Source organism: Zea mays, chromosome 7 (genome assembly GCF_902167145.1).
Source record: "Zea mays cultivar B73 chromosome 7, Zm-B73-REFERENCE-NAM-5.0, whole genome shotgun sequence".
Classification (NCBI taxonomy): Eukaryota; Viridiplantae; Streptophyta; class Magnoliopsida; order Poales; family Poaceae; genus Zea; species Zea mays.
Window position 1 is genome coordinate 145,696,724 of NC_050102.1, and position 13,242 is coordinate 145,709,965.

The following is a 13,242-nucleotide window of genomic DNA, read 5'->3' on the forward strand; positions in this document are numbered from 1 at the left end:
TAGTACATGTGGTAGGCATAAAACACAATAATCGAAAAGAAAATTGCGCCGGATCGGAGGATGTCACGCTGGATCTTCGCTGCGCGCATCTCGCGCCTTCCGTGACGTCGCTCGCTCGAACATCGCGCCTCATGCATCGATGTCGCTACTCGCACGTCGACAGGCGTCGCTTGCTCGCCGGCCTTGGAAGTGCCGCCTCCTCGGGGCTTCGGGGACGCCGCCGCTTGCCCGCACAAGGGCCCCGCTGTCGCTCGCCCTCTGGATCGGGGAACCTCCGCCACTACTCCGGATCGAGGAACCTCCGCCACCACGTGTCGAGATAATGGAGTTGCGGCCACCGGCCTGGGAACCGCCGCCACCGCACAAGGGCACTGTCGTCGCTCGCCCTCTGGATCGGGGGTCGCCGCCGCCGGCTTGGGAACCGCGGCCACCGCATGTCGAGGCCTGGGAGCCGCGGCCATCGCAGCCACTGGCTGGGGGTCCACCGCCGTGCGCGCTATCGGGCAACCGCCGTCGATAATGAATCGAGATGGGGCGTGAAAAACTGATCCCTGGCACTACGAATTTTCTTTTATAGACATCTGGACCTAGTCCGGCTCGACCGGATTGCACTGTCTGGCCTGGGCTTCCTTTAGTTATTGGAAGCCCAGGGCTCCTAATATACAATATATATATAGTATTTAGAGCACTGGGCTCTGTTTAACTATAGGAAGCCCCAACCACGTACCGACCAGGTGCGCAGACCGCACCAGACCCTTTTTGGATTATTATACCTAACTGCTCACGACAAATTATAATACGAGTTATGCTGATGTGTGTAACAATTTATGCAAATCTATAGACCATCGCGTAGATTTCGTCCCGCATATTACGTGCATAGCGCCCACGATCCCACCCACGCGCTCGCAGTTATCCAGTCCCACGCCACCAGGGATTAGGTTTTAGCGGCGACGGAGGTTCTCTCGGGCGTGCGAGTGCCAGTGATCCTGGGGACCAGCAGCGGTGCCGCCCCGAGGCAGGCGACCGACGGCGGCGCTCCACCAGGAACGAGCGACAGCGACGCTCCCGAGGCGGGCGCGCAGCGACGACGGTGTTCTCGAAGCGGACGGACGGCGGCAGCGCACCCTAGGCCCGATGGCACCGGCGTTTGTCCCGTCCGTCTCTGCGATGGCCACCGCCGCTGCCGCTCCATCGTCTGTGGCGCCGTCCCCTGCGCCAAAGGACAACAACAGCAGGAAGGCGGTGGTGCATGGGATGACTGGGTACGAGCTACTCAAGCACGTCAAGGAGTCGGCGACGCTCAAGGACATCCTCGTCGTCATCATGTCGTCGGAGAACGTGCCCACCCGCATCACTCGCTGCCTAGAGGAGTTCGACCCGCGCCTCGCCGTAATTTAGGCCCTATTCGTTGTTACGAAATAAATTGATGATGTACGCTAAAATTTGTACCCATTTACGCTGTTTTGGTTCACGTTTTACGCTGAAATTTGACCGAGCCAGAATCCGTGCACGATCGAACGTGCTCAATTTTCACGTCATAATTTTCGGGCCCCATTCGTTGTTACGAAACAGGTCTATAATTTACGTAAATTTCATATTCATTTACGCTATTTCGGTTCACGTTTTATGATTAAATCCACCCGAGCCAGAACCCTAGCACGATCAACTGCACGCGATTTTCACGCCGTAATTTTAGGCCTTGTTTGCTGTTACAAAACATATATAGGATTTACACTAAATTTCGTATTCATTTACGCTGTTTTAGCTCACGTTTTACGCTGGAATCCGCCCGAGCCAGAACCCGCGCACGATCGGCTGCACGCGATTTTCACGCCGTAGTTTTGGGCTCCGTTTGCTGTTACAAAACAGATATAGGATTTACGCTAAATTTCATACTCATTTACGCTGTTTTAGATCACGTTTTACGCTGGAATAGGCCCGAGCCAGGACCCGCGCACGATCGACCGCACTCGATTTTCACGCCATAATTTTAGGCCCCGTTTGGTGTTACAAAACAGATATAGGATTTACGCTAAATTTCGTACTTGTTTACGCTGTTTTAGCTCACGGTTTACGCTGGAATCCGCCCGAGCCAGAACTAGAACCACATACTGCATGATTTATGTTGTCATGTACATGTCATTATGTAGTCGTAAATGTTGTCCACAGTGTCATATTCGTTCCACTTGATTCGGGCGTCAAAAGATTCCTTTATGCATGGTTTACGCATCTTTATCCATATATATATGCATTCGTATATTGCCTTACCCTTATCGTCCTGGATTCTTGGCTGTCGACTGCATGGCTGACGCAAGCACGCGCGGGTGCTGGATCGACCGCGTCCTGGCTAGGGCTTCCATTAGTAGGGAAAGCTGTCACACCCGGTTTTAGAAGGCAAACCGAATGCGAACCATGTACGTGCCAGGATCAGCAATTCACGTACACAGCAGTTACATAACATGGACATCATCACACAGTGCTCAAATAGTATTAAAAAGGGAAATAGTCGATTACATCATATGTCTGAGACATCCACATAGTCTTTACAATAAATCAAAGTGCGGAAAAGAAACGTAGATAAACGCGGCCTTCACAGGCAGCCGAATGGAGGTTGCCGCTAACCCACGCCTAGAACTTGTCGTAGTCTTAGAACTCCTAGAAGTCTCCTTCCACAGCTTTATCTTCTCCTGAGCAGTGGTTGCAATGCTGACAACCTGGGGATGGGGGGTTTGGTGTGTAGAGCAAGGGTGAGTACACATCAACATACTCAGCAAGTATCCTGTTTGGCTGTAGTGGACTAGCTTTATGTGGGGATAAGTCAAGCAGTTGCTTTTAGTTGGTCAGATTATTATTTACTAGTAGAAAGCCAGGTTTTAGCATTAACCCAAGTTATTAGCCCGATGTACCCTTTCCAAACGGAAAGAATACCACTTACCAACACCATAGTCATAACCAGAACCATCAGTCTCATTGCCACCTGTAAACCCAAATGTCTCTGATCAAGTACCACTAATCACTGGAGCTCCCTTGGCTGCTCATAACCGCGAGCACGGCTGATATATCAGTTTTCAAACACTCTGCAGAGGTTGTGCACTTTACCCACAAGTCGTGATTCCCTTTCTGCCCGGAGAGAGCTACTCCCCATTGACCACTACCTAGGTGGCCTAGCAGGGCATCACTACGTAGCCTTTACAAAGATTCCCCGGGGCTGTAGCCGCCCGTTAGGTTTCCTAAATGCACCGCACTCCTCCCCAAGGGGCGAACCCAAACTTGGCAGAGCGAGCCGCATACACCGAGCCCCATTGACGGCACGACGGCTAAGCAAACTACACCCCGGATCCTCTAATTATTCAGCTAAGGGCACCCCATTCCACCCTCATGGTTGCACTGTTTTCCCGGGCGGTCATCCAAAGAACAGGTCCTTATGGAGAGGCACTCGAGAAATCGCTCGAGCCCCCTTAAAGGCCACAAGTATAACATCATAATAAGAAGAGGGAAAATAGCGTATCATAGATAATCTCGTCATGTTCATTGATTATAGTTGAGCAATAGCATAAAGTAAACAATAATAATCCAACCCAAATAGGTAAACAAGGACAGGGATAACAAAAAGCTAGTCAATCCTTAGGTATACATGTGTAATGCGGGAGGTGAATTAAAGAATGAATAGGACAGAGATAGGTCAAGGGACACTTGCCTCCACCAACAGACTGCTGCTCAGGGGCTTCTCCTGCGAGTTCCTCGGGCTCTTCAATCGGATCGTTCTCTATGCGATTGCAAGCATACATACATCCATCCATTCAAATAAGGAAACCAACAATACACCATACAAGAGAACAAGTAGATTAAACATGCATAGAATATCACATACGATAATGAATTTACCATGGTTAGAAAGAGGCGGGGAAAGGTCTCGCGAGGGTTAAAGCTTATGCTCGAGGTGCACTACGGGTAGACGAATAACTACACGTTACGTGTTCTAATTCTACTTGGCTTCAACAAAAGGATTAGCTACATGCACTAATGTAAACGTGACCCTTTTTAGTAGATTAACATTGAATGAGATAGACGATTAGCTATACAAATTAACTAACGTAACCAATTTCCAAATTGAGACTCCTATCTTATTAATATAAACAACGTGATTAGCGCACATAGGATGCGGGGGGGGGGGGGGGGGTAGACGGGGCGTCTGGGGGGGTAGACGATCGTGTCGCGGACGCGACAGGGCGCTATGCGTCGCGTCGCGGGCACGATGGGCTACGCCAAGGCGCTGCGCGGGCATGCGCACGTGCAAAGCCACGCTTAACGTGTCGCGAACGAGTCGCGCACGCGTCGGGGCCGTGCGCTGGCCGAGCTCGAGGCCGCGCGCCAAAGGCACGCTGGGCCGAGCTCGAGGCCGCGTCGGGGCCATCACGACACGAGCAAGGCACGCCGGCGGCACGCCGGGGCGGGCGGGCGAACACGGGCGACGGCGAGGGCGGTCGGGCCGGGCGCGGGGCTCGCCGGGGACAAGCGCAGCGGGGGCGGCCGAGCCGGGCGCGGGCGCCATGGCCGGGGACGGGCGAGTCGCCGGGGGCGGCCGAGCCGGGGCACGGGGCGGGCGGGCTCACCGGGGACGGGGCGGCTCGCCGGAGCGGGGCCGAGCGCGGGGAGGGGCGGGGCGGGCTCACCGGGGCACGGCGAGGCGGGGCCGGCGCGGGACGCCCGAGCCGGGGCCGGGCGCGGCAGGGCCGGGGACGGCCGAGGTCGGCGCGGCAGGGCGGGGCGGGCTCGCCGGACATGGGGGCGGGGCTCGCTGGAGGCGGCCGAGCCGGGCGGTTCGCTGGAGGCGGCCGAGCCGGGCGGCTCGCCGAGCGGCCGGGCGGGCGAGGAAGGAGGAGGAAGAAGGGGGAAAGGAGAGGGGAGGAGGGAGGGCCTCACCACGGCGGGGGAGGGCGGCGCGGTGGCGCGCGGGGGAGGGAGCGGCGGCCGCGGCGCTAGGGCAGGGGAGGGAGGCGGCAGCGCTAGGGTTAGGGAGAGGGAGAGAGAGAGGGAGAATGACGGGCGGGGCCTGTGGGGAGGGAAATTTTGGGGGGAAGGGGGGAGGGGGCGGCTGGGCCGGCCACGGGCCCAAAGCGGGGGGGCGCGGTTGGGCCGGCCGGGACGGCCCACGGCGGGGGAGGGAAGGGGGGAAGGGGGGCGGTTGGGCCAAAATGGGGAAGGGGGGGAAGAAAAAGAAAAGGTTTTTCCTTTTTCTCTAAATCTAGATGAATGATTTCACAATTTCAATCAATCAAAACAAGTGCATGGTCCGGCATGGTGCAGCAAACAAAAGAAAGTATTTCTAGGGTTTTACTTTACACGAGATTTAAAGCCAAAGCCCGCTATAACTTTGGAAAAGATCAAGGTTTAGCGAGGGGAAAAGGGAAAAGGAAAGGGTAACGCCCGAATTTGGCGAGTGAAAAGGAGAAAAAAATCTACCCCCAAATTCAGGGCGTTACAAACCTAACCCCCTTAAAAGAATCTCGCCCTCGAGATTCAGGGTTGGCTAGCAAAGAGCTCAGGGTATTTATCCATCAGATCATCTTCACGCTCCCAGGTTGCTTCTTCCTCAGAGTGGTGATTCCATCTGACTTTGCACATTCTGATGGTCTTCCTTCGAGTGACTCTATCTGCGGTTTCAAGGATCTGCGCTGGCTTCTCTGTGTAGGTCAAGTCCTCCTGGACTTCAAGACCCTCCACTGGCAACTGCTCTTCCGGCACACGCAAGCACTTCTTCAACTGACACACATGAAAGACATCATGCACAGCAGCCAAATTCTCTCGCAGGCTGAGCTGATAGGCCACTTCTTCACGCCTTGAGAGAATTTGGTACGGACCAATGTAGCGGGGTGCTAGCTTGCCTTTGACTCCGAACCTTCTGACTCTTCTGATCGGTGACACTTTCAGATAGACAAAGTCTCCAACTTCAAAACTCAGCTCTCTTCTTCTTGTGTCTGCATAGCTTCGCTGCCTTGATTGCGCTATCCTCAGATTCTCTCGAACCATCCTGATGTTCTCTTCGGCTTCAAGCAGAATGTCTGGCCCGAACACTTGCTTTTCTCCAGGCTGATCCCATTGCAACGGAGTTCTACAACTCCTTCCATAGAGCGCTTGAAATGGTGACATCTTCAAGCTGGCCTGGTAACTGTTGTTATAGGAAAACTCTGCATAAGGCAATCTCTTGTCCCATCCGGACTGGTCTTGCAACGCACATGCTCTCAACATGTCTTCAAGAATTTGGTTGGTCCTTTCAGTCTGACCATCTGTCTGTGGATGATACGCTGAACTGAAATTCAGATGTGTGCCCAAGGCTTCATGCAACTGCTGCCAGAAATGAGAGGTGAACTGCGTTCCTCTGTCTGACACTATCTTCTTTGGCACACCATGAAGGCAAACGATCCGAGACATATACAACTCTGCCAATACTGCACTGCTGTAGTTGGTCTTGACAGGTATGAAGTGGGCTGACTTGGTCAAGCGGTCCACTACTACCCAAATAGAATCGTAGCCGGCTCGAGTACGAGGCAATCCGACTACGAAATCCATACCGATTTCATCCCATTTCCACTGAGGGATTTGCAACGGTTGCAACAATCCAGCTGGTCTCTGGTGCTCTGCCTTAATTCTTCGACAACTATCACACATAGCCACATGCTCTGCGATTTCCCTCTTCGTTCCGTACCACCAGAATTTCTTCTTCAGATCCTGATACATCTTCTCACTGCTAGGGTGAATCGAATAGGCTGTCTCATGAGCTTCCTTGAGGATCAACTCCCGAATGGATTGGACATTGGGAACACACAAGCGGTCTTTGAACCATATCACACCTTCTGCATCTTCCCGAAAATCTTTGCCCCTGCCATCTAGAATCAGTCGCCGGATTTCACTGATCTTCTCATCGTTCTTCTGCGCTTCTTTGATTTCCCGCTCCAGGGTAGGTTCCAACTCAACTGTGACTCCTCGCGAATTATTTAGAAATCCGAGACTCAACCTGTCAAACTCTTTGGCCAACTCATAAGGCATCGGACGAGCGACCATCAGATTGACTTGACTCTTCCTGCTCAAAGCATCTTCCACTACGTTCGCTTTGCCTGGATGGTAATGGATCTCCAACTCATAGTCTTTGATCAGCTCTAACCATCTTCGCTGCCTCATATTCAGCTCTGACTGAGTGAATATGTACTTCAGACTCTTGTGGTCTGTCAAAACATCGCATTTCTGTCCATACAGGTAGTGCCTCCATGTCTTCAGTGCGTGAACCACTGCTGCCAACTCTAGATCATGGATTGGGTAATTCTTCTCATGAACCTTCAGATGTCGGGACGAGTAAGCTACAACTCTTCCCTCTTGCATCAACACACATCCCAAACTGGTGTAACAAGCATCACAATACACCGAGAAGGGCTTGTGCACATCAGGCAAGACTAGGACAGGCGTTGTTGTCAACTTCTCTTTCAGCGCTTCGAAGGCCTCTTGACATTTCTGGGTCCACTTGAACTCAACCTTGTTGCCTAGCAACGCTGTCATTGGTTTCGCAATCTTCGAAAACCCTTCAATGAATCGCCGATAATATCCGGCCATTCCAATGAAACTCTTGATTCCTCGAGCATCTGTTGGCGCGTTCCAGTTCAGAATGTCCGCCACTTTCTTCGGATCCACAGCCAATCCTTCTTTGTTGATTATGTGACCCAAGAACAGGACTTCATTGATCCAGAATTCACACTTGCTCAACTTTGCATACAACTGGTGCTCTCGCAATCTCTGCAACACCATTCTCAAATGATCTGTGTGCTCTTCTTCGCTTTGAGAATAAATCAGAATGTCATCAATGAATACCACCACAAACTTGTCGAGATAATCCATGAATACACTATTCATCAAGTTCATGAATAAGGTTGGCGCATTGGTCAAACCAAAAGACATCACAGTGAACTCATACAAACCATACTTGGTAATGAATGCCGTCTTCGGAATGTCCGAAGGTCGGATCCTGAGCTGATGATAACCTGACCTCAGATCAATCTTGGAGAACACACTGGCTCCTCTCAACTGGTCGAACAGATCTTCTATTCTGGGCAAAGGGTACTTGTTCTTGATCGTGACTTCATTCAAAGCTCGGTTATCGATGCACATCCTTTTGGTGCCATCCTTCTTCTCCACAAATAGGACAGGGGCGGCCCAAGGCGAGGTGCTTGGCCGGATGTAACCTTTCTCTGACAGCTCATCAATCTGCTTCTTAAGTTCAACCAACTCTGGTCCGGATATTCTGTAAGCTCTCTTAAAGATAGGGGCGGTTCCAGGAAGAAGCTCTATGGCAAACTCAACTTTCCGCTCTGGTGGCATACCCGGTAAGTCCTTTGGAAACACATCTGGGAATTCGGACACAACCTTGATACTCTTAATTGGGTCTGCTTCACTGCTATCAACGGCCATCTGATAACAACTTCCTTTCTTGGGCTCAGGCGGGACTAACTCGGTCACCACTTCCTCTCCTAATGGGGACACCAACCTGATTGTCCTCTTATCACAACTGATAACTGCCTGATACTTATCTAGCCAATTCATCCCTAGGATGACATCTATTCCCTGGGTACCCATTACTATGAGGTTAGCGGGAAACGCTATCCCCCTTATTTCCACACATACATTCAAACAAATGCTATCGGCTCGAATTCTACCACCGGCTGAGTCAATTTGAATGGGGGTTGACATGGTAGTAATTGGAAGATTATGTGCTTCTACTGTGACGGAACCTCCCAAGTAATTAGGCCCACCAACAGTTGTCCTTGTCCAACAGACATCAGACACCCTGTAGATGTTCCTAAGTTACTTGACAAGTTCGGTATCTTTCCTTACCTTACCAGGAACGTCTCACCCGTCTTGCAGACATTACAGAACATCGGAGATATAGAAGTGCGGAAGCAATTACATAAACTTACATTTATTTAGAAAGTAAGATCAAGTTACTTATTACAGACCAGAGCTATAAACGAGTGCTGAGTACACATATCAAGGGAGGCAAAAACTCCTCCCAATAACTATCAAACAAAAAAGATCCTATGTGGAGGACCAAGTCCTCCCGTATCTTCATTCTTGCTTTTCTTCATTAGATACCACCTTGGAGCAAAAGCAACAAAACTTTGTCGCTTCCTTACCTAAAAACAACAAAGGGATAAACCCTGAGTATGGAATACTCAGCAAGTCTTACCCGACTAAGGAAAAGACTCTCAAGGGTATGCTGGATAAATAGGAGTCAAGGAGAGGCTTTAGCAAAAATCAACTTATACTTTTGCAGAAGCAGCTTACTAAAGTGAGTCCTTACTTTCAATCTTTTAACGCCATATTAAGTATTAATAGACTCTATTTGCACCTAGTCTAATTTCAACGTCTCATCAATACAACATCATTTTTTTATCCATAGTGTTTACATCCTGACTTTAGGTTGCAGGGCAGTGACCAAGTCTTCATAACCGCGAAGGTACGGCGATCCGAATCGATTATACTCAGCTGAGGATCTCCAATCACACGACATATGTAGCACTTAACCCTTGCATATGTCAACCCGCCACCGGGGTTCTTAAGACCGGATCAGGTTCACGCAGACCGAGAGCACAGATACACCACCGTCCAGCCTCTTGCCACGGAGGGTACACGCTACTCTCGCCACCGCTCCACGCCCATCTCGTGTTGTCTTATTCCGGCCTTAGTCTGCCCGAGGCAAGGCTTACCCATGACGAGGCATGTGACCAGTTAAAGGGTCCTCGATCATCAAGCCTACATACGCGTTAATCCTTAATCAACCTGGGTAGAACATCATCTGTTCCTACCCCAAGTCACAATTTTAAGTATTTCCATCCTTAGGATTGTGTCTGTTCCTTAGGATGAAAGAGCATCACAGGGAACTTTGCAGTAAGATCCCACCATTGCTCCAAATGAAAATATTCTTGCAGGTAGAAGCCATCCTTTCTCGAGTTAAATTAAGGACCACCTCTATCCACAAGATCTAAGCAAGGCTAAGCATTTTTGTAAATCATATTTTGATACTTCACAAAAGTATCTATAAAGGTATGGATATCAAGGAAAGCAATGCATCAAAGGGTTTCAAGCAATTCCTATGAACCTAATGCACATTTCACTAGACTTAAGTGTGCAAAAAGTATTTTAAAAACACAAGGAAAGGGGTTGCATGCACCGGGGCTTGCCTTCGTTAGTAGGTGAGTCAGGCTCGGACTCGCAAATGTCGAAGTAGAGCCAAGTCTCTGCCTGAGATTCCAAAGGTGGTGATGTCTTCTCTTGAGTCACTTCACTCTCTTCTTCGTTTTCTAAATATAACCATATAGGTATATATATAAGAATGAATGCCATGTCATGCTTATGAGAGTGCAAAGATAATAAAGATTTATTAACTAAGTCTTGAATACAACTTTCCTTCACGGAATTCCGGGAACTTAGGGTTTCCGGAGTCGGTAAAGGAGTTCAAAGGGCAGGGGTAGGGGTTTTGGGTTCTAATTATCAAACAATGTTCAAATCAAACCAAACTCTACCCATGGCTTCTAAATATTGTGAAAAGCTCACATAAAAAGTTTGGGCAATTTTGGGATTATTATCTATTTTCTAAAAATCCAGAACCAGTAGTTTAGGCTATTTTAAATACTCTAGAATTCCCTATTTGATCTAAAAATCATGAATTTATTTTTATTAAATACTACAGGAAATTAGGGTTCTAAGAAAATTGGTCTCATATTTTTAGGATTTTTCTGTAATTTTCTACATCTTTTCAAAGTTCTGCTGAAAAAGAAAAAGGAAAAGCTTTAATAGTGCTGGGCCAAATCTAGCCCAAGTGGCCCAACACCAGAGAGAAAACACGCCCACGCCCGCGCGCGTTGGCATCTTTGCAGAAGGGCCCTCGACTTAACGGTTAACTTGAAATAGGTTCCTTTACTGTTTTCCCAGGTCGCTGACAACTCACAAAAAGACCCTCGGTCTTCTATTCTTTCGCGCGACGGGGTCCACGACGGTGTCGGGCGCGGCCGAAGTGCGGCGAGCTCCAAGACCGGCGGGATAGGGCAACGGCTAGGGTTCCCGAGCGACGGACACGAAATTGGACCCATCCCACACCTTTCCCCCAACTTAATTTCACTAATGATCAACAGGGTTGTGCTGGCCACGGCGACTGTGAAGGTTGCGGATGGATGGGGATGTTCCTGACGATGGGTGGGCTTCTAGTGTAATTGGACGGTTTGGTGAGCATCAAGGGCACATGAGGACGCTAGAACAAGAAACAGAGGGACGCGAGCTAACCGGAATCGAGCTGGCCGCAGCGAGCTGTTCTTCACGGCGGCGGAAATTGATTTGGGGCGAATTCAAAATTCGCGGATTCTAGCGAATGGATGCGGCTGATTCGTGGTGGCTGGATAGTTTACTGCCCTACGGAGACTGTGGCGCACTCAATTTATAGATCCCATCGACGGTGGTGTTCAATTTCGCAAGGTCGTGCTGGCGGCCGGAGATGGGAAAGGACTCTGGCGCCACGGTTTCGTGTCCACCGCCGTGGCGGGCTCACCGGCATCGGTGAGACAACAGCGGGGAAACACGATGACTCGACAGAGGTGCTCGGATACGTGGCGTAGGGTCGGACGACGGCTATGACCGGCGTTCTTATCGTCTTCCACTGCGGTGACGTAGTATGGTGGCCGGAATTTTTAATGGCCGGAACTTATCCACGGCGGCGTAGCGTACACCGGGTGTTACCCACCCAGAGCACAACGTGGACCGGCGACGGCACAATTCGCCGTGTAGTTGGTCGTCGGCGGCGGGTCAGTTGCGCTGGCGATCTCATCCATTTCAGCTACTGTACCATGGTGAATGGAGTTCAGTCATCCTGACAGACCGTTTTTAAGCTTAATTTTCTCCCAATCTTGTGTGGTGACCAAGCTAACTCCCTGTAGCAAAATTATAGCCTGACAAACCAGCTACAACTTTGTCACAGCAACCTTGATCAATTTCTCAACAATTCAAGTTTGAATTCACACACAAAGTTGGCTCTGTTCCATTGAGAATCTGAATTTCAGAATGGACTAGTCTAACAGCCAAACTTGGGGCTTAATTATCTCTGACTTTTTCTTAATAACTATGCTTTCCTTCTTAAGCAAAGTTGTTCTCTTATGTTAGGTCTTCAACTTTGATGTGGTCACTTAACATGAGTTCTCATTATTTTGAAAGCTACACAGCCCCAAAGTTGGGCCTATAACCCTGTTTTCAGACTTAGCATAGGAATCAAACTCAAGGTCCTTTTTGCAAATGAGCCCAAAACTTAGGGTTTGGCTTTCAAGTCCACATATTTGTGAACCAAGCGACTTAAAACACTTATTTAGCTTGGTTTTTGCACCTTAGTCCAAAAGTGGACTAATTTTGCACATAAGCCCCTAGGGTTTGGTTTTAGGTTTTTTTTTCCAGGGTTCCAATTAGGGTTTCTGGTATCCCAGGGGTATAAAAGTGATTCAAGTTTATTCTTGGTGTCATTTTATGACTTTTACCCTAAAGTATTTAGGTTTTCTTAACTTGGGTTAAGTTTTACCCCTTTAATCCCTATTTAGGGTTAAATCCTTTAACCAGGGTTCTATTTGCAAAACATTAAACAATACAACTTGTTTGAAATTTTTACCTAGTGAATGCACTCTAGGTGTGTCAAACATATGCAATGCCAATGCTCATGATGTCATGCTCAAGTTTTAGTTATAGTAACACCAGGGGTGTTACATCCTTCCCCCCATAAAAGAATCTCGTCCCGAGATTAAGATCCTAGGGTAGATAATGGTAAAGGAAACACATCACATTTTTATTTCCTTAATTTTGGTATAAGGCAGGGGTAATGTGGGGGTTACTTCTTTATTACAAGAGCTATACAGGCTTTACAATTTACAAGAGGCTAGGAAGCCTGGGAAATTCTTATTCAAGAAGTCTTGAGTTTCCCAAGTAGCTTCATCTTCAGAATGCTGGTTCCACTGTATCTTGTAGAATTTAAGAGTCTTTCTTCGGGTAACCCTGTCCTTTTGATCCAGAACTCGAATAGGATATTCCGAGTACGTTAAATCTGGTTCCAGGACAACATCAGTCACTTCAACGGTTCGATCAGGAACCCGAAGACACTTCTTCAATTGTGACACGTGGAACACATTGTGCATAGCAGACAATGTTTCGGGGAGCTGAAGTCGGTAC